At 35.0% G+C, this 22,360-nt stretch overlaps 1 long non-coding RNA gene across 1 annotated transcript in view; it reads right to left on the bottom strand.

Annotated features, from left to right (window-relative positions):
- The window catches only part of LOC106673229, a 40,484-nt gene extending 19,168 nt beyond the window's left edge, over positions 1-21,316 (bottom strand). The window contains exons 1-3 of the long non-coding RNA XR_001341380.2: positions 21,214-21,316; positions 12,692-12,764; positions 9,112-9,196 (exon numbers count right to left, since the gene is read on the bottom strand). This is a non-coding gene — a long non-coding RNA (uncharacterized LOC106673229). The remainder of the gene's footprint in view (positions 1-9,111; positions 9,197-12,691; positions 12,765-21,213) is intronic.
- Positions 21,317-22,360: the final 1,044 nt, after the last annotated feature.

Genomic DNA, 22,360 nt, shown 5'->3' with positions numbered 1-22,360 from the left:
GTGATATAGTTAAATAAAGAAATTAAACTGATATTGAGTAAAACAATGTTACTAAAATGTTGCTACGGATACAATGAAGAAAATATTCACTTCAGTGCGGAGTATTTCTTCGTGATGCGTTGTTCACAGATTTGACGTGGCATCGATTTTATAAGGTTTGGAATGTAATGCTGTTGAATATTTTCATACTCTTCCAACAGCACTATTCTTAATTCCTGCAAATTCTCTGGCATCACTGGACGATTTTTGCTTTCGTTGACAACTCGTTCCAAAGTTGAATTGAAGCCCGTTCCAAGTAGTCACCAACGATCCTATCTGTGGGACCTTACATTGTTGTGCATAAAAACAAAACTGTCGCGAATTAGTAGCATATAAGGAACAACTTCTTGATTTCTTGCGAAAATTAACCTAGCTGTTCTGTGACTTGTCGGAAGTTTGGACCTTCGCACGCGATCCATCCTTTGAAAGACTTCGTCTTACAGTGCGTAAACTTCCATTAACGTTTCTAACTTGTTGAAGACGTGGCTTGATTTCAACAGCGGTAGAATGTCGATTACGGAGTAGATTCGAAAGAATAAACCGATCATCTCTCTGAGATGTGACTCGATGGGGGACCTGATCCATGCTCTTCTCGAGTAACCTCCAGTGTCTTGGTAGCGATGGAACCTTCGGACAGTTGTTCTGGGAATGTTAATCACCCTACGCTTAAATCCGATAATGCTATGATTCGAGCGGAATCTGTACACTTAAAACCATCACTCAAACAAATGTGAAACTTAAAAATGGTTTAACTTAAAGAAATCAAACCACAGTAGGATTTATTTAAAAAATTTAATTGTAAACACAAGTGGGAGACTTTACCTATGCTTTATTTACCTCTAATCCTTTAACACGGGTCAAATAATGTTATAAAATAATCGATGGAAGATTGTCCAAGAGATAATTAAAAATATGAAGGGTGGTTTTTTTTTTTTTGTCTCAGTGTATTATTTCAGGGCTTGTAATATTAATTGTGTGTTATATGCGAATTGTATTGAATTTTGCAATATATGAACAGTTTAGAACATTTTGTAGGTTGCTTTTTGTTAAGAACTAGGTAGTAGTCGTATAATAAATTTTAAATATTTCGAAGCAACTACCACTCCAGAATAAGCTTTTCTTCAAAACTGCATAATTTAATGAGTACTGTTCTGATATTTATGTTTAGAATTGATATTGTAGTTACTATTTCTAATATAATTTTTTAGTTAATAAATAGGAAACGGACAGGGCTCATTAAATTATGTTTTATGTGGTTTTTCGTATGCTGCATACAAAAAAACCACATAAAACATAATTTGATGATCACTGTCCGTTTGCTATTTATTAACTAAAAATTATATTATATTAAAAAAATANGATTTCTGAATAATTATCGACTAACGGTCACTAATTAACAAACATATTTTATTTAGTTTCGCCATGATTTTCAGAACGATTTTTCAGCTCATGATTTCAAGTTCAGTGAAAACTTTTGCTCTGAAAATAAACCGAAAATTTAAGGAGTCATGTAGTATATAAAATGTAGATATAATTGATGCGGTAAAAACAATGCTCGGCGGACACAAATAACATAATGCTTTTGGGATTTCAAAGTTAACGTTATTGAGCGTTTTGGGGCCTAGGGGATCGTTTCAAATTTCAACCTCGTCTGATTTATGTGTTATCGATCGACTAGAAGAAAACATGAACAAGTTGATTATTCATCAGCAACTTTTTGCCCTTGCCATTGCATATTCAAATATTACAGAGGGTCAGAGTGCATTTCAAGTCGACCGTAAAAACAACGCCTCCCGTCAAGAAAAATCTCTAAGGTGATCCATCTCAGAACGGCTTTGAATTCGTTCAGTCGCCTTTTATCAACCGAGTCCCATCATATTAATTTACCAATCAAGAGATGAATTTATGATGCACAGAATAATTTGAAGGTTGCGTCGGATGTCTCAATGCCCTTTAAACTGATTTAGATGCAAGGTGTTCCTTCCTCCTACTACCTGCCAGTGGGGAGTCTCCGTGAATACTTATACCGCGATTTTTCTACCGCGGTCTTTTCTGAAAACTCATAGCGTAAATATTTTTTTGTAAATGAAACGGAACTTTGATGTGCCTTATGGAAACCTTATTAGCATGACTGCGTCAGACATCGTATTGACGAATCGGTAGAATTATCACAAATACTGTGGGATGACGTAGGATGCGACGAATAGGAAGACCTCATTGACCATATTTTTTATTTCACACTGTTCCTTGTCAATAAAACTTAATAGATTGGGTATGACGCTTTGCATTTTAAGACATTTTTGTTTAGTAGGCAAATCATTAAACCTTACATAATTAAAATGTATTTCATTGATGTTAATCGGATAAGTTTTCCGAAATGAGTAAACCGGCAAGATTAGGCGGACCAGGGTTATTTTTTTTTGGTTAGGTCATCATCGAAAGATCGTCACTGATCATTCCATAAGATAAAAGTAATTTGTTAGGCGAATTTAGAGTATGTTTGTTCTCCAGCAGTGCAACGTCGTACAGTTTTATAATTTAATTTTTGTTTCAGTTAAGCCGGGATGAAAGGGGCGGGATGAGAAAGTTGCCAAAGAGAAATCAAATCAATTGTGGTGTGGTATCGGCGGGGAGGGGGGCCTAGAGGAATGTGTTGATGTCATTGGTGAAGTGTGGTGCACCTGTGGGAATTCTGCGGGGGTGTAGGGGTGGCCGTTCCGCCGGGGGTGGCAGGACTCCTTCCGGGGGTTCCGTTCGCCCCTTCCTGGAACGGGGGTCACCGGACACGGCGTCCACCATCGTCCTGGAACCCTCAAAAATTGGTTCGAATTGCACAGATGGCGACCGCCCTCTTTAGTAGGCCATACGCTCTTTCCTTCTCTCTCGTCTCGGTTCTTTCTCCTTCTTCCTCCTAGGCTCTCTCACTCCTCCACCGCGATTCCAGCCCGGGTTGTTGAACGTACTCTACCATCCCCGGTTATAAACGGGCAGCGCTTCTGAATTCGCGATCCCAGCTGGTTCTCTGTACAATCATGTACCGTTGCATGCAATGAATTGAAATTTATTGACTTATTGACCACATTGCAGGATTCAGGATCAAATTTACTTTAGCCAAACAACGTCGAATTAGCAAAACAGCTACCAAAAATGATTCTAACATTATCATTACACGACAAATCTTTTATAATTTTATTTCAAAGAACTTAGCCCATACAAAACAGAACTGCAAAGAAATTTCTAAATTGTTTTTGCAGAATTTTAGCGTTTGATACACTAGTTATGAAATTAGCCGGCTGCTTTCTTATTTTCTGGAATATTGCAGAAATATTTTTATTTTGGTAAAGCTTTACCATTTTCATTTGCACATCCTTTTTTTTTTTTTTAATTGAGAATAACCGCCTAAATTTTAATTTCGTTTAAAACTAATTTTGTTCTGTCAGCTATTTTTGATATATTTTAGCGTTTGCAATATTTTGACCTTGTTTTACTCGTATTTTTGATCAATTAATCAGCCAACTAAACTTGAAAATCAAATGTATGGTTAAAATATAGGAAAAATATTGAATTTTGAAATATACAAGAACTAAAAAGCTGCTTGGAAATCAGGATTGATCGATAAAATTGGTATATATTATATCTCGTTATAAAAATGTAAAGTAATAAAAAAAAGTTTATAAAATAATCCATTAGAAAAAAGGCTTTGATCTGAATGAAAGATACCAATTATTCTGTCAATCGTTCGACAGCTTAATTATCCATTTTCGTTTAATTCTCTTCTCCGATTATTCAATCAATCTCAAAAACCTCGAGATTTAAATTATTACGGAACTGTTATGTTTTATGTCGGTCTGAAACTTATGATCCAAATCTTATTTACTGATTATTATGAATTGGAAATTAATAAGTTGTAAGAAAAAATGCAGATTGCTAGGAAAAATGCAGACTGCTTGAGTGGAAAAGTGATTAGTATTTTCAGTGTATCTTAACTTGACTTAAAAATAGTTTGTGCTTGGATTTCATTATTGTAGTTTTCTTACAATTTACAATTACAATCTTCTTTGTTTTTCTTAGTTTTTGAAAGACTGTTTCAATGTTTGAATGTGGCGAGGTAATCGTTCATGGAATGATTCGACGTACGAAGCTCCCGGTGGGCCAGATTCTTTACGATAACATTTATTTGACGTTCTCCTTTTCTTTGTCTTTTTGTATCTCTTGCTCAAAAAATGCCCCGGTCTTAAACCGCCGATATGTTTTTGGAACATTTTAATAAGACAGATTAAAGAGGTCAGATTACGTTTTGTTTCGGGAACTGTTTAGGAAACGGCTGAATACTTTCGGATAGATAAGGTCGACATCTGGACCTGTTCTACTCGTAAAACATTTTATTCAGTTAAAACCAGATTCGGAGATAAGGGAAGCTTATGTACAGGGTGCGACCAGATGCCATTCATCGATCCGATGGGCGTTTTGTTACGTCCCTGGAAGCCCGACCGGCTTATGATTTAAGGAGCCGTTAATTCAAAGCGTTAATTAACCAATAAACATTAAAATTAATGAATAGGAGTTCAAAATTGAATAATAATTAAATGGACCAAGAATAAACAATGAAATATTGTCCTGGCGAAATGCAATTATAAAGGGAGGTGAATTAATTTATTATTAATCAGTAAATTCACTAATTTTTGTGGTCCACCAATTAATTTCATTCAATTAATTAAGGTTTAACTTAAGATAAAAAAGTCAGTGTGACGAGCGGGATTCGAACCCACGACCTTCGGCTTGATACGCCGCTACTCTACCACTTGAGCTATTGTGGTAGAGTAGCGGCGTATCAAGCCGAACGTCCTGGGTTCGAATCCCGCTCGTGACACTGACTTTTTTATCTCAACTTAAAACCTTAATTAATTGAATTAATCAGTAATGTTATTTAAGAACACATATTTTGGGGCATTATTGAACGAATACAATTAGGTCTTTGTGCTGCAGTTTTTTAAAATATACAATATAAATTTAAGCTTTGTAAAATTTTATATTTCGATATTAATATGATAAAGATAAATGACTGACCTCATTTTATTAAAACTCTTTGTAAACAAATTAATACCAGTTTGGATTAAAAAAAAATCGACCAAAAATGTTCGATTACGTTGAGCCAAAAGTGACGCAAGAAAAAAAAAGTGATTAGAATTTAAATATGTCCCACTAAATGTAGATCGAACTCAATGCGAATAATACATGTCAAGCAAGTCCGAGCGGGTTTGATTTAGCAAGTCCATGCTTTAACCGAACTGATTTACTAATTGACATAAACGATCTTAAAGTATATAATTAAACTGAATGCTTCGAAGAACATTTCAACGGTGCTTTGTTTTCATATGTTGGTTTGGCCCTACACCAACAATTGTTATATTCCTCAACTTTTGATTTTGAATTGTTTTATTTGAAAAATCGCCTAACGCGTTAATTAATTAACAAACATAAGTAGGTTTGTAGAGAAATTAGTCGTCTTATGAAACATCAGTACCTTAGGTTTGCCGTAAGATATACATACAGATATAACTGGTTTTGTTTTCGATCGTGACAAAGCCGCGATGTGGCTTCGGGCTAGCTCGACGGTGTTTATATTACGAATTATTCGTGAACGGGTATGGCTTTTGGGTTGCATGTCATCGGATTGGGTCCGCTCCCCCTCGTCCGTCCTCGTAATCCGCTCAGTTTTCAGTGAATACCAAATGAACTGGACCCGGTATAACTGTACACTTGTTACACGAAGGACTTGCGTAACTCTTTTCTTGTATGTTTTTCTTGTTTCTAATTTTTTTACAATATCTCGGGCCCGTTTATATAAAGTACGAAAATCATTGATGTTTAAATCGACGCAGTCAGATTGTCAAATCCCTATTATGCGAAATCTATTACATTGTTTAAAATCATAATTTTTAGTTATTTTGTTTTATTATACACGGTTTACAATATAGATGAAGGGTATTTCAAAAGGAACGACCGTTAAAAGGATCTAGGGAGGAATTAGTCCATTTAGTAATTAAAGTTAAGGGGACCGTGACCAAATGTTGCGGGTCAATTTAACGAAATTTTCATTGGCTTAAAAAAGTATTACTTTCCCTGGATAATGGGGTTCAAGAATTTTTAAAATTGGATCACTAGAACTTAGTTCAAAAAATTTCCGAATTAAGAATTTCCATTCCAGGAGCGAGCGCCATTTCTTATAACCTCCTTGGCGTATTTTCACAATACCAAATTGGGGAAAATTGCCAAGAATGGATCCAAAACAAAGCAAACGGATTCACAGCTAGGTAGCGTTGTTTTTCCGAAAGGTTCAACGAAGTAGAATCGATAGGAAATGCGAAATAACGATAAAACGTCACTTTTTGGGAACTCCACCAGAAAAACAGCCGCCCTGAAAAGTAAGGTTTATTGATAAGGGACAAAATCTTCCAACCCGTACAGATGTGCGTTTCAAATTTTTTATGCGGCAACATAAAAGTCTTTAAACACTTCTATGAGAGGTTTTCGGCAAATAAAAATTACATTTGGAGAAATAAATTCTTAAATATAAAAAAAATGTGTTGTGCCATACATTTTGTTTAGGCATAAAGTTTCAAAAAAGTTCACGGTAAACTTGAGTTTAATCATAAGAGAAACATGTGTACCAAATTTCATAAAAAATGGTTCAGTTAGTTACTGAGAAAATGTCCCTTTTAGGTTACCCCTTCCACCCCCTCAAACCGTGTAAATACTATCCCGCAACACTTTGTCCGTCTCCCCTATTGAATATAAAATAAATGGCAAAAACCAATGGATTGAATCTTATATATTTATCTGTGATACATTATTCTGTATACAATATATATAATAATAATAATAATAATAACATTTTGTGGACATTTAATTTTCAAGTCGAGCTAATAACTCAAAATCCAAAAAACTAAAATCCAAAAAATAAAAACATTAACACGAATTAAAAAAAAAAACTTTTTATACATTTTTAGGCATTAAAGTATGATTGAGGGGTTAGGACTACTCCAGACGGTAATTATTGATGAGGTCCTAAGTTCGATTCCGAGCATTGCCTTGGGATTTTAGCCCCCCCCCCTTTTAGTTATTTAATAGGCACAAGTAGGTCGGCACAGTTATTAGTTGTCAAATTGCAAATTTTAATAGTTGAGTTTTCATTTTTCACTGATTGAACGTTTGAACTCAATCCGATCGTCGAAGGTCCGCCTAGTCTCGTTTGATTTCTATCATACTTTCACTTGAAATTTAATAACGAATATTTCGTTAATGAAGCACGAGCCAAGACGAATGGCTGTTCCTGCATGGCTTTAATTACTGATTTGTTTTTAATTAATTACGCCCCGATGACATTACAAAAATTGCAAAATATAAGTATGTATATGATCTAAAATATAAGTATGTATGTGATCTTATCAAGGCCTTTAAACGTTAATAAAATATATTTTGATTTCGACAATTGGGGTTTTTTAAAGAACAGAATTCATTCGAAATTAATAAAGGTAATAATGACATGGCAAAATTTGACCATGTCACCATGGTTAGTCCCTTGTTTTTTTCAGTTCGTTTCGTCTCTATTTCTTTCCCTCCCACCCTCTCTCTCACTCTCTCTCTCCCTCTCCTTCTCTCACACCATCCCTCTATCTCCCCCCTCTCACCCTCCCTCTATCTCTCTCTCCTTCACCCTCCCTCTACCTCCCTCTCTCTCTCCCTCCTTCTCCCTCCCTCTCTCCCTCCCTCCTTCTCTCTCTCTCTCCCTCCCTCCCTCCCTCCCACTATCTCTCTCCTTCACCCTCCCTCTACCTCTCTCTCTCTCTCTCTCTCTCTCTCCTTCTCTCTCTCTCTATCTATCTCCCCCTCTCTCTCACCCTCTCCCCCTCACTCGCTCTCTTACTCTTTCGCTCTCTCTCTCTCTCTCTCTCTCTCTCTCCTCACTCGCTCTCTTACTCTTTCGCTCTCTCTCTCTCTCTCTCTCTCTCTCTCTCATCCTCTCTCTCACACACTCTCTTTCTCTCACTTTTTTAAATTAATCTTTATATTAAGCCGAAAAGTTTGACAAAACGTGTACGATTTATTTTTAAGTTTAAGTGAGTGAAATTATACAATATCCATATTTAATTTTTAAATTGAGTTAAACGGTTTTCTTTGGGTTCGATGTTCTACTTTATTTTTATTTTTGCTGTTAGCGCGATTTGGGGGTTTGGAATATGATTTTTTTGTTATGCCCTTTTAAATTGTCCAAATAATCTATCCAACAGATATAGTAAGGGAATAGTCTGTATTTTTGTACATGATTTGTGCTATCTGTGTACTGGAGAACGATCAAACCTCTAGGAAACGTTATACAGTCTGAATATCAAATCTGTACCGATTGTAAAGTAGCAAGTTGCAGGATTGTAATTTTATACCGTGCGTTGTTTCTAATAAAGATCTCGGTTTGATGGTGCTTTGTCATCCTACATTCGTATAAGAACAATACTAATTTCTTTCTAGATAAGCCTTCTGATATATTTATTAACGATCATTGATCATTTCGTGACTTTTTCAAGGTCGGGCAATCGAATAATAGATAGCGTTGAGAGGGCGAAAAGATGCGTCATTAAGCTGTTAGCTTGCGACGCGCTTTTAACCCAAGCTACTCTGAATACTAATTATTAATAAAAACAAAAAGACTAATAAATTTTAGGTTCTAAGACTCTCTCCCGCTTTTTGAGTTGCCAAACAAAATGAAAGTCGGCGTACCTATTCGAAACCACACACGACCGGCCGAATAGTTGGCCTCTTCTTATAATAGGATGTCTGATTAATGCACAGCTATAGTAAAAGCTCTCCTTTTCTAACAGTAATCCATTATGCGAGACAAAGCAAACAGGTATTGTCCGCGATAATTAAAGCCTCGTGTGTGTCTGGGTGTATGTTGTAAAACCCCCTTTGGTTAAAACGCTATAATTAACCGCATGTCTGTAAAGCACGGCAAGGAGCCTTTGCCTGGCCTAGTTTGAAAAGGTGAAAATTTTTTTTCTTAATACAACGACTCACTTGGGAAAAGATGCTCGAATCTCTCCACGCCGACTCCCATTTCAGCCAAGGCTTCAACATAAAATTACGCTTCCACCACTGCTCCCTGAAACAAATAGATTTTACCTTATAAAAACTATTTATATTTTTTTTAGAAAGGAAAACAATTTAAATTTGTTTTTGTCTTGTGGATGATTAACCTTGGAAAAGCTAAACGTTGATAGGGAATGAATAACAATTTTAAATCAAGTATGCCCACACGAAAAGCCCACTCATTTGGGAAAACAGACCATCGTATTCCACGGTGGTTGGCCGTTCGTTAAATAATAGATTTTTTTTTCCAAAGAAAAGCTTTTCAACGAGCAATTTACTCGATAAAATCCCCTATGTTTATGACTGAAGTTCGTTCAACTTTCCTGTTTAACCAGTCGTCCTAACTTCAGGAAAAGGAAATGCAATTTTCACCAAAACCTCATTTCCCAGTATTTTTCTGTGGTTTTATGACGTCAAAACGCGATTTAAACTACACTAAGAGAGCTACCCTTAATATTTTATTAATATTTGACTTAGACAATGATCGTTAATCTTACAACAATATTTGGTCCCCCTTGAAGGATTACAGGTAAATAAAACACAGGTAAAATCTCTCACTTTTGTTTACACCTTCGAACAGTCAATCTCTTCTGCGTTGGTTTTTCTGTAAAGCTCCGTTCTAACATTCCAGTGGTTTGATTGTTTTAAGTTGTACCATTTTTAAGTTTAACATTTATTTGAGTGATGGTTTTAAGTGATACAGATTCGGCTAGAATCATAGCGTTGTTGGAAGGTGCTAGAAGTCGAACGTATGTGGCCAGGGTGATTAACATCCTTTTTTTAGTTAATTTTAGACCTATTCTCATGCCCTCATTCATAGTCGAAGCCTGGGGATCTTCATCAACCAATAATAATAATGATAATTCCATCCATCTATCCTATGCAGTAAGAATGTTCATTAATGAATTCATGAACAAGTTATTCTGAGGTCCTTCTCTTAAGTAGGGTAGCGATTTATGTGATTTGATTGGTCTATTTCTATTTTGAATTTTACATTTCGAATCAAAGAAGTAATCTCATCTTTCGATTGACTTTTGGCATTTTGAAAAAATGCTTTCCTTCACAACTGGAAACATAAACTTTACCGATAACAAATCTTCAAGAACTTTTGTACGTTCAACAACAGTTGGTGTTTTACTAATAGCCACGTGTGGCACCACAGTGGGGAACTAACGTGTTGACATCGAAATAAGAATAGGGCAGTTCAAAGCATCTTACCGACCATTTTCAATCGTCTTAACGAGCGTTAATATCTAGGGCAAATCGTGGATATCCCTCATATTTAAGTAGATGTGTATTAATAGGGACTTAGTAACTTTCAAGTACTAATCGTAAGCCGCCATGTCAAGTTTGAATCATAGCAGATAACTTTATTTATTGATTTTTTTACGGTGGTTCGCAACAGCAGAGGTCATATACCCATCGGGGTGTCGGTGTTTTTGAAAAAAGCAAATTTGTAGGTATGCCGGGCTCGAATGCAGCGTTGCTTTCGAACCCGGGACTGGTACCTTACAGTGATGAGCACCGTATCATTACCTGAACTGTTGCAGCCTCCGATTCCCCTGCAGATGCTTGTATGCTTTTATACAAGTCTACACGTCACCCCCTCAGGTACAAATCGGATGTACATAAGTCCATCGGTCAAAGAGTGAAAAACTTTTAGGCCATTAATTATTTCGTAATAAAAAATGTGTACATACATATCGTACATATTTGATATGAGACTTTTCTTGCCTTGACATGCTAGGCTTTCGAGTGATTACGATTTGTTAATTTAAGATCGAATCCTTTTAACAACCACTACACACTATTCTCTTTCGGACTGAAGCCTCGCCTAGAGACAATTAACCAGTCGACGTTGACAAATTAACCCTTAGCACCTCCGGCCGAAAAAATGAGGGTGGGACATCGCCGGTTTGCATTTATGAGCACGGGAAACGATTAACTCGGATGCTCCGACCCGGACGTAGAAGAATGGACCCGGATTGACGGGAGAGGAAACTACGCCTGGCAGTAAAGCCAAGTGCTGGACGATATGTAAACTAGGTTTGTTAGAGACCAGACATCCGCCGTTGTTTATCTTTGGGGCCCGAGTGACGTGTCGCCCACGTGCTTAGTAAGATACAAAACGTATTTGCTGTGAATTATGATCAGTTTCGCCGAAGCAGCATTCGTCAAGTCAACGGAAAACTATTCGACATCTGAAACTTTTAGTTTAATTTTTAATTTAAGTTATCAATTAGCTGGAATAATAAGTTTTTTTTATAAAAGGAAAAAAATAATAAATCAATTTCCTTTTTGATGATGATGTTGATATTGGTCGTGCTGTATCTCGTTCTACGAAATATCTGAATCATATTTTGAGCATTTCCCGCCTTTGTCCTCTCAGGCCACAGCCTTCCAGTATTAGTCAAGAAGTTTAATTTTATCACGTATCGAAAATTGATAAGGTCGCCAAATGACATATTTCTCATCTTCCAGTAGCGAAAATCTTTAAAACCGGCAAATAAGACAAAGCTGCGATAACCACCGTCATGGGAGGATCCATTTGCTAACCTTGGAGTAAAACTGCGTAGATCAGCCGTCACTCAAAAGCCCTACCGAGAAACATCTCAGCCACGTTGTGAATATAACAATTTGATTTATCTAGATTTCTCAATGGCACACGAGAAACGTCTTAGTTGTCTGTTGGTTTCAACTTTCCTTTTTTTAAAGATAATTCCTCCCACTTTACATGTCGTAATACCGCCTGCCCATGTTCACCCGGCGTCAAATTGATTTTAAAAGTATTCCAGTTGATCTTTGGTTTTTAACATGATTTAAAAACCCAATTCAAGAATTAACTTTTTTTTCAAACATTGAGACTTGGAAAGGTGATGCGACTGAAACAATAAATTTTTTTGTTTTATTATTGCACAGTATTTTCTTATATTTGTCTGATTAAATACAGTAAGTTTTAAGATTATCTGATTGAAACTTATAAGTTATAATTATGCTGGGTCCGTCTATTCTCGCTGGATTACGTTTCACTCATAACGAGTACTACATGAAAATACTGTGTGAGTAAAACGTCAACTCCTGAGAGTATACGTACCCAGTTAAGTGATCGGTTCAAAATGTGACTAGCAAACCAACAATTCCACCAACTTTATTTTTAAGATGCAACTCGGCCATGATGGCGTATTTCGCCGATTGCAGAAATAGCTTGATCTTTAAAGATCTCTCGGCTGTGAATTCAAGTTATGAGAAGAAGTCAGTCAATTTTCTTCCCTTGGCATCCGAGAGGAGCGTTCTGTTTACGAAAGAAGGGCGAATAAATTTTAAAAGTCGCCATTTGAATAAGTCATTCCCTTTAGGTGGGCTTGCCGACACCGGTTTCCACCGGGACGGTATAATTTTACTGTCAGAGGCCGCCTTTCCACGTCCCGTGTCGTTTTGTGTTAACGATGTGAACTATTCATTTCAATAATTACATCTGCCCTAGTGAAGCGCTATGCGAAAGAATTACCTGGAATGTCATCCTCATGAAAGGCGGCCTGCCGGGGATTCCGACATCAGCTCGTGCCATCCGAACAAGCCTCCTGGAACAGAAAAAAAAATCAGTCGAAATGAAAAAGAAATTAATTGTCGCGATATGTCGTCTACCGCGCTTGTAATTGGGCCCTGATGGTTCTCGTCATCAACAAAAATGCGGATAATAAGGGGGAAATAATTGGCTGAATAGTCTTACATTGTCCAGTAGCCGAGCTGAATTTTCCCCCGTTTCGAATAACTCCTAAAAAATAATTCTACAAACTAAAAATTTTTTTAGGTTTCACACATCTTTTTAATTTTCATTGCGTTTTAATTAATCTTTTAATTAAAAGCTGGTACATTGTGAAATTAACCGCAGACACCAAGCGAACATTTATGTTCCGAACTAAATTTTCCCTCTGGTTCCTTGGTAATTCCTAAAACAAAATTCTATAAGCTAAAAACCTTTTTTTAGGTCGTTCAAATTTTCATTACTTTTTAATTATTCCTTAGTAAACTTAAATGATGATACATCGTGAAATTAACTGCAGGCTCACAAGGCACATTTATGTTCTCAACTACAATGACCAACAAATCCACACAAAATAATTCGTAAAAAGTAGCATTTTCTGTGCAAACTTATGAAAAAGGACACTCTTTTCTACTTTATAGTTTCATGCGGTATTAAAAAGTAATTACTGACTTACAGATAGGTTTCAACGTAAAAACCTCGTTGCATATCGCGAAATTTTATCGAATTTCACTACAGTATTTATACTTTCCGATTACAAAGAAAACTAGAATAGCAACGCCTGGATTTGAACCCAGGTCTAATTTTTCTCAAGACTCAAAATTTACAGCTATTTTGGTGTTCTTCTGTGTGCTTAGCATTCATAAAATTGTTTAACGACATTTATTGAATTAGTAATAAAATGTTACGATATTAAAACGTATTTTATGACAATTTAAGCTAGTTTACTGAGTTTTTATGAGAAAATGGTTGGTCTAAAATTTTGTTTTTAACTTCACCGTTCATTCGTATAAGTTAATATAACGGGTTTTGTTTTTGTATTATTTATCTTTATCTCAGTCAACTACAAGAAATATTGTGTGTAATGTACATATCTTGAATGTTGGATACGCTAATTTTCGCTTGTTCGCTAATACGATATCTTTCTGATTTATTCCTTTTTATCAAAGAGTCATTTATCTGGGTTTTTTCTTATAAAAGAAATAATTAAAGAGATGGTTTATATTGAATCCAGAGTATCAAATTAATAAAAGAAAAAAGAAGAATCAATCGATTTTTTATAATATACGAATTTTTGAAATTAAAATTATAAGTATTCAGAAATCGTGAGATGCGGTTTGGTGTGATGTAGGTTTCAGAAAAACATTTTGTTTATCGTGCCAACGTTTCGATCTTTATTGAGATCATCTTCAGGGCTCAAAGTGTTTGTTTTCTGTATAATTGTGTCATTCTTGCGTGTCGTGTTGAGTTGAGGGCAGTCTCAATGGCAGTCTCAAGACGGAAGACAAAACACTTTGAGCACTGAAGATGATCTTAATAAAGATCGAAACGTTGGCACGATAAAGAAAATGTTTTTTCTGAAAGTTGTGCCATTCTTGCGTGTCGTGTTAAGTTGAGGGCACTCTAAAAAAACACGCATGAATGGCACAATTATACAGAAGATAAACACTTTGAGTCCTGAAGGTGATCTCAATAAAGATCGAAACGTTGGCACGATAAAGAAAATGTTTTTCTGAAACCTACATCACACCAAACCGCATCTCACGATTTCTGAATAATTATCGATTAACGGTCACTAAATACCACACAAAAGTTATAAGATTCATCAATTTGGTTTGGGCTATGCCTAATTAACTGTTACATAAATTTTTTCCATTATTTACTTTTTATCTTATTTATTCGTCTTTTCCCCATATTGCTCAGTAAGGAAAAAATGACAACATCCCCAACCAACGTCTCTCCGTTTATCCCACAGTCTCACTAGGTAGAATTTTATATTCCTAGGCCTCAATTTTTCCGAGAAGGCATTAGAATGTAGAACGCTAAAGGGCGGAATGTAGAACGGGCTTGTAAAAGGCAAAGTGAATATGTCCACAATGTCCACCGAGACGGGGCCGACGTCCGGTTTGGTCAAGCGAAAAATGCGTTATGTTGATTGAAAACCAGTCCGCTATGGAAATAAATTCGCGGCGGCTTTTTTATCCTGAGTATAAAAACTGTCGCCCTGGGTGGATGAGGCAGAAGAGAAATAATCGCAAGGGTGTGTGCGAAAAGAAACCGATTCGAGAAAATCCGCCCCATTTTCTAATATATTGTACCTTGGTCTTTGATTATTAGCTGAGGTTCTATTATTTATTTTTTGTAACAAACTGTGCCAATTAAAGGAATAAAATTAGACCGATGGACGGCTTTGTCGACTTTCTTTTACAGCGTCCGTGGAAAAGCGATGCGCTCTACCGACTCCATTCTCGATTTAAGACCTTCGCAAAAGTAGAAATTGGCAAAATTTATAAATATTTAAACCCCGATTTTACTCGGCCTCACCTACCACGCGAACCTCTTTTGGAAGGAATTTATTCGGATTTTGTAACTTCTCTACCGGGACGCTGGCCAATAAAAAAAACCGAAAAACGAGAACTGAATATCAAAGATATTTTAGACTAAATGCGTTCTCATCCATGTTTTATTTCTAAAGAATTATAACTCAAATATGACTTCAATAAAAACACAATTTACCTATGTTTTAATATTATGAAATAAACGGAACATTGAGAGGTTCTGCGGGGGGGCATGGTTGACCAAACAGCGAAAATAGTTGTACCAAAATAATATGGGTCCATGAGAATCATTATCCCTAAGAATAACGAAAAATAAAATAAATAGGTAGGATTATTTTCATATCGTCAGGGAAAACATTCATTTCTTTCTTTCAAAAATTTATTCAACTTTAAGTAGCTAAAATATTTTTTTTTTTGTTTTGTTTTAGTGTTTAATTAATTCACAGATTCACCAAAGCAGTAGGTTCTCTATGGTAGGAATAAGGAATGTATTAGCGTAATATCAAAGCCCCGGTAATTACCCCCCCTCGTGATTACATAATATACATATATGCATGAATATGTATATGCAAATGTGTGTGGACGAGTCTGACGGAATATCGAATACCACACAAACCTGTGGATTGCGTTAGGCTATTTAATGTTAGGAAGGGGTTTAGTGTGTCTGCCGGCTGAGGCACCGAGTAATATCAAAACGACTGTGAAATGGTTTGTTAGATTCTACTATGTTTGTATTTATTAGCGTGAATGATAGGTTAGGAGTCCGACAGAGATTAGGTTATTTTTTGTAATTAGATGAATGTGTAAATGTAAATATGCGAATAATTGAATTCGTCATCACGCGTAGAAGACTTAAATATCAGAATCAACAAAGAATCCAAGTCACAGCCAAAAAATATATTTCACCAGACCGCTCCTTGTGAGCGCGTTCTGCAGATGCTCGTAAGATCTATTTCAAATAATATCTTTTTAACCATAAATTATTATCTTTAAAAAACAACCAAAATGTATACGTAATTAGTACAGAACACATAACACTTGTAATTGTAAATAAGTTATAATTAAGTTTAAGTTTAGGCTTTTTGAGATTTTATAGTTGAATGGTTAACGCCAATATACTTAAAATTTATAGTGTGATCATATAAACTTCGTAACTGATATTTCATCAAGACCACTTTTAAAATAAAACCTAAAATTCAATCTCCTTTATTAACACTTTTTATATTGAATTGATTTTAATTGAATTTTGAAGGTTTGTTGACAGAACTGTGTATTTTACTATGATGGTTACTATAAATTATACAAATGTGTAAAGTTTATTTTTTTTTAAATTTATGTTTCAATTTTGTTTTGTGGTTTACATTGTGTTCTATGTTCAGTTTTCAAACTGACAGTCAGATAGATAAAACGATTATGTATGACGTAGAAATATTAAATATTCGATACACTTCTCAAGAGAAACGTCTTTTTCTTATTTCTTGTAAACTCTTATTGATTTTTCGTGTAAAATATCATTTCTATAAATAGTATTGTGTGTAAAATAATCCCTACGTTCGTATCCAGTAACATGGCCGTTCTTGCCCGCATGATAAGTGCGATAGTGGTGCGTATGTCCAAAATTATGCTGCCCGATCGTAAAACCGACCCGTAGGCTAGCGGGAAATATTGCATTATTTTTTATTTTTTTTATTTTTCCAGTCGTTCCGCATAAATTTCTTCGGTTTTCGACGTTTTGGAATCAATACGGGCCACGAGACGAGCATAATTCTCAATTGACGCTGACCGGCTGTCATAATTTCGGCGGATTTTGTTGTTTTGCCACGCGATTATGGGAAAGCGTACGAAAATGATAATAGAACACAGTAACAAACATAATTTCACGCAATGAATTGATTTCAAAAGCTTAAGAAGTCATTGAAAGTTGGACTTTCAAACCATGATTTTCAACCTTAAAAAAACACATTAGTTTTGCCTAATCATCAGTTAATGCGATTTAATAAAACAAAAACTATCAAATTATTGATGTTTTGAAACAAATTTCTTCAATCGTTTACAATAATTCAACGTTAATAACTATGTCAAACGGAATTTGTTATTTATGGATGCAAGTTACAACAAGGCGATTTTCATTTTCAATTGTATCAATCAAAAGGATTAATACGTACCAATTTGAAACTGTAAAGTTAATTGCGTTCAATTAATGTAATTAATCGCCCACTGGCCCCCGTAGTTGATAGGCTTCCACTAGTTCAGAAACAATTTTTCAAAAAATAGGGACAAAAGTACGAAGCATCTCCGCTTCAATTCACCCTGTCGGAAAATTTGTTATTTCGTTTATTAAGGTTTTCCGCTGTCAAATCGGTCTGAAATTATATTTCGAATGTTGTATCGATCCAAATTCGATGTATCGCTCGTTTCAAATATGAAATTATACCCCTGTTTTCTAAATTTCAACATGTGAAAATGCCATTTTTTCGTAGTTGTGAAAAAAAGCTTTCTCATTGTACTTAATTTGTGTGTTTGTAAAATAAAATGATGACGTTACTTTATTCTTTCTGTGATTAATGCCTTGTACCTGATATGTTGAGATATAAGTAATTTTTCGAAGTTGTAATTATGATGTTTTTCTTGTATTCAGTAAGAAATTGATAGCCTATTTTCAAAATTAAACTACATATCACAAAATGTTTATTTTTATTTTAAATGATACTATTAGACTGCTTTTTTTCTATGATTGTTCCATTTGTTGTCTTATATGTATGTATGTATGAGCCTAATTTACGAACTTAACAAAATGTATACCCTGCACATTCTTATTTCTAAACAATTAAAATAGACAAACCCAATAATTTAAAATTTGTATTGTTTTATATTAAACATATTTTCTAATCAGTTATTAAAAATCATCTTACTTTAAAAACTACAGTTAAAAATCGACCAACTTTAATATTTGTTAAGTCATCGGTTAGGTTATTTTGACTCAATAGTCCATCCAGGTTTGATGATTCATTATCCTAAACAGCGAGTACGAGCGGACCTGAAGAGATCAAACTGCTCTTATTTCGCCCCATTTGCCTAATTATATCTGGCGAGTCACCGATCTTGACATGATACAAAGTTTTTAAAAAAAGTAAATAAATTAATAAAGGCGAAATGAAACTTTCAGATATGTATCAAGAACAATCCATTGCTCGCGAGGCGTGATAAAATTGAAACCAGTTTTTAATTAACATTCATTCCATTAAAGAAAGAAACATGCTGAATTAAACAATGATACATTTTTTACACAAATAAAAATAAATAGTGATCATAAGTGTTTAAAGAGTAAATTTTAACACGCTATCGCTAATCCTGAACCCTTTTAATAAGCGTTAATATATGGACGGATGCTATCTTCAAAAATTTTATTTACATGTTACAATTAATTATGCTATGTAAGGTCTTGGGCGACACGAAAAAGCTAGTCTCACGAGCGGGATTCTAACCCACAACCTTTGGGTATGGTGGGTTCGAATCCCCCACGTGCCACCAGGTTTTTCATCTCAACCAAGGCCTTACAAAAAAAGAATATTTAATTGAAATACATTAATATGGTCAATTATGACCATTAAACGTAAATTGTTTAGTTTATATACTTCATATGTATAGAACAGTACGTTGTACATAATTTGCAATAATAAAGTAAAATAGCTGTAATAACGATTTTTTTGTTTTCCTTACGACATAGGATTAATTTTAAATTTATATATCTCTTCAAAATGTTAACCAATGTTCTAATGAGTTTATATATATCTTACGAAACATTAAAATCACTGTGCTTGAATTTGCATCAGAAAATGTATATACATCGGCATCTACAAGTAATCTACAAATGTATGAACAATAAATTAGGTTTGTATAGTATATAGGTACCGAGCATATGTATGTGATAAAAGGTTTTATTGTATACCCGAAGACAAAATGAGTCTCGTATCTGTTGTTTATTTCAAACTTTATATGTACTTTTATCATTACATTAATTACAGCACAATTATTTTAATGTAAAGGAATTTAAATGAGAACAGAAATTCGTGAGTTTTACTGAAAATTATTTAGTTATGATATATATTAAGATCATTTTGTGATAGAACAACAATTTATTCGATTACTAAATGATGTTCTGGAGTTTGGTGAATTTTCTTTCACACCTAATACAAGTAAATATTTTTTTATTGTTTTACATTAAAATAACTATATTTAATAAATGTTACAATAAAAATACGTTCGTATAGTTTGAAATAAATTACAAAATACGAGTGTCCCCTTTTTTCTTTTTCTTTGAGTGCATTTTACCGATCATCATGGTCACTGACAACGTTTTGGACGTAATAACTTTAGTTTATTAGGTTTTACGGATTTAATGGCAGTCATCTTTACGTATTTGCTTTTACGTATAGTTGTGTGTAATTGTTGTTAAGTAAAATGTAACTATTCTCTCTCTTTCTCTCTCACTCTCTCTCTCTGTCTCTCTCTCTCTCTCTCTCTCTCTCTTTCTGTCACAACCTCTCTCTCTCTCAAAACCTTTCTCTCTCTCACACTCTCACCCTCTCTCTCCTCCCTCCGCTCATCCCCTCTTTCACTCTCCTCTTTCTCTTTGCTTTTCTGTATGTATTGTATAATTAAAAGTTATTACATTAACGTTACTATTTTTTGTGTAATAGTTCTGTTAACGAAATTGTTTTCAATAAAACACCTAATTCTATATCTTATGTAGTTAGACCGTAAAGTTAAAATTGTCGTTAGAGTAAACTAAACCTGTTCGTGCATTACTTACTATGAAAATGTGTTAAAAAGATTAAATACAACCGTACATAAATACATAATGTATGTTTGGGTGTGTGTAATTAAGTATATATTGACTGTAGCACACATTTATACGTGGACATATATTATTGGCTTATAGAATATTTTTTGTCTTAGAAAAGTGGATTTAGTCTACATTTCGGATTAGCACATCTGGGACAGTCTTGTTGGACCTGTTTAACACCATTGACAAATATCCAAATTATCTCACGATTTTTCTTTTTTTTTTGGCATGCAAATAATCTAAAAATTAAAATTAAGACCGATAAACACAAATTAAAAACATCACATTTGATATGTATTACAGGGTTCGTTTATCCGATTCGCGAGATGTCAGATGTTTAAGTATTTTTGAACAGAATGTTACGACTAGGTAAATATTGAAGTGTAAATGTACTTGGCGTTTAAAATGACAATTCTAGTGTTATTATTTTACTTAATTAAGCTATTATATTACAGTAAAACCAAGCGTAGCCTCGTTATAAATTTGCGCACTCATTCAATATTGATTTGACAAATTTAATATGGCGTCTAATTTTTTTTTCCTTCTTACAATTAGTTTAAGTTAATGTCTATTTGTAGTTTTGTATATGCACGAGGGTTTGTCACTAGCGGCACTGGAGATTTGAATGTGTGTCGAGCGGGAGGGCCTCACGGAACCGGGCGGGCCGCGGAACCACCTGTTGACAAAGCACCCTTAAAACCACCCTCTGCCGCCATCCCTTTTAATTTTCGATGAGGATATAAGTTTTTGACGTTGAAACACACAATAGGGTCGTTTAAATTTCTGATTTTCAAATTGCGAAATATGTTTAAATTGTGTTTCAAACATTGTAAAAAGTGTAATTTAAGTTTGTTTTACAAGGGAGGAGTGTTTTTGTGGGTTTTTGCACAATATGGACCATTTTGGCGGGATAAAAGAAATTTCATATGGGGAGTCTTGTTATCGTCTGAATCTCGAAATCTGCACAAGTTTTCAGTGTTTTGTAAAAAGGCGGCCACCGCTATGAAAACCGGACAAAACTGTCCCAGTGGGGAATTTTCCAGAAAATCTAAATTTACGATCGTAAATGAAAAAAAACTTACCATATGGACGTGAGAGCTGGCGGAGCGGCTGGGTTCGAGGCGGGGGCTCGCTGCAGACTGAGGTACCGTCTTGAAGATTGCAAGAGTGGGGGCAAGGGAACCCGGAGAATCCTTTTATGTTTGTACCTCGCCTTCTTGGGTTTTAAGGCTCTTCGAGGCTCGGGGGTCCTTCTTCGGCTTCTTGGCCACCTCACGTCCTTTGACGCTCAGGACGTTTTTCTTCGAGATAAGACACTTTTTTGGATGTTTCCACCTGATGCGAATCCCAGGATTTGCATTCCGTTTCTTTCTCAAAAAGGAGAATAGTACCTCAAAGGATTGCTTCTTGTTTCTTCCTGGTTCGCTCTTTATTTTTTTTTATGTTATTAATCTCGAAAATGATATCACCCTCTCATATTAAAAAAAAGTCTCACTATTGTTTTGTCTCATTAAAACTATAAACAATAACTTCACATAATAATGGAAAAAACTATTCCATATATAACTAAATAACCATAATAAATAGCCCATCTTAGATAAATTAAATTTGCAAATTAGCAGTTTGGAATATTCAACTTATTTGATCGGTATTAAATAAAAACAACACCAAAATTCTTTCTGAGGTTTATTATTGAAATGCAAGGCATTTCGCTGTGAGAGGAACAGAAATTAATTTTTTTTAAAAATGGGTGGTGGTTGGTTGACTGTGAATATATTGCCGTATAAATGGGGTTACTAACATTTTTTTAGGAAAAACCATACTTGTACAAAAGATCTCCGCTATGTGTCCATTTGTTTGGTTAAAATTGAGGTAGTTTTTAAAATTTACGCCAAATTATCGAAAGAACGGGTCTTCTACTGAACCCTTTCAGCCCAATTGGTGGCCGTTTCGCTGGTGCAAACCTATATAATTTAAACCTAGGAAGAATTAAAATACAAAAACATGGCCCCATGTGGGTAATACACGTCCTCAGCCAATTCCGATATCTGCAAAAAGGAAACAGGGAGGGCAGAGAGGACGACACAGAACAAACTCTCGAAAAAGTACAGAAAACTGAAATAAACTTAGGCTATAGTTGTCTGAAATTATAACAATTTAAAATTGCTCCAGCGAAATAAAAAAACTTGGACTGTATTGCAGGAAGATTAAAAGCCTTAACCTCATGAT

This window comes from Cimex lectularius, unplaced genomic scaffold (assembly GCF_000648675.2).
Source record: "Cimex lectularius strain Harlan isolate CLEC.00 unplaced genomic scaffold, Clec_2.1 scaffold382, whole genome shotgun sequence".
In the NCBI taxonomy this organism is placed as follows: domain Eukaryota; kingdom Metazoa; phylum Arthropoda; class Insecta; order Hemiptera; family Cimicidae; genus Cimex; species Cimex lectularius.
The sequence above is the reverse complement of the archived record's forward strand: the minus strand, read 5'-3'. Positions and strand labels throughout refer to the sequence as shown.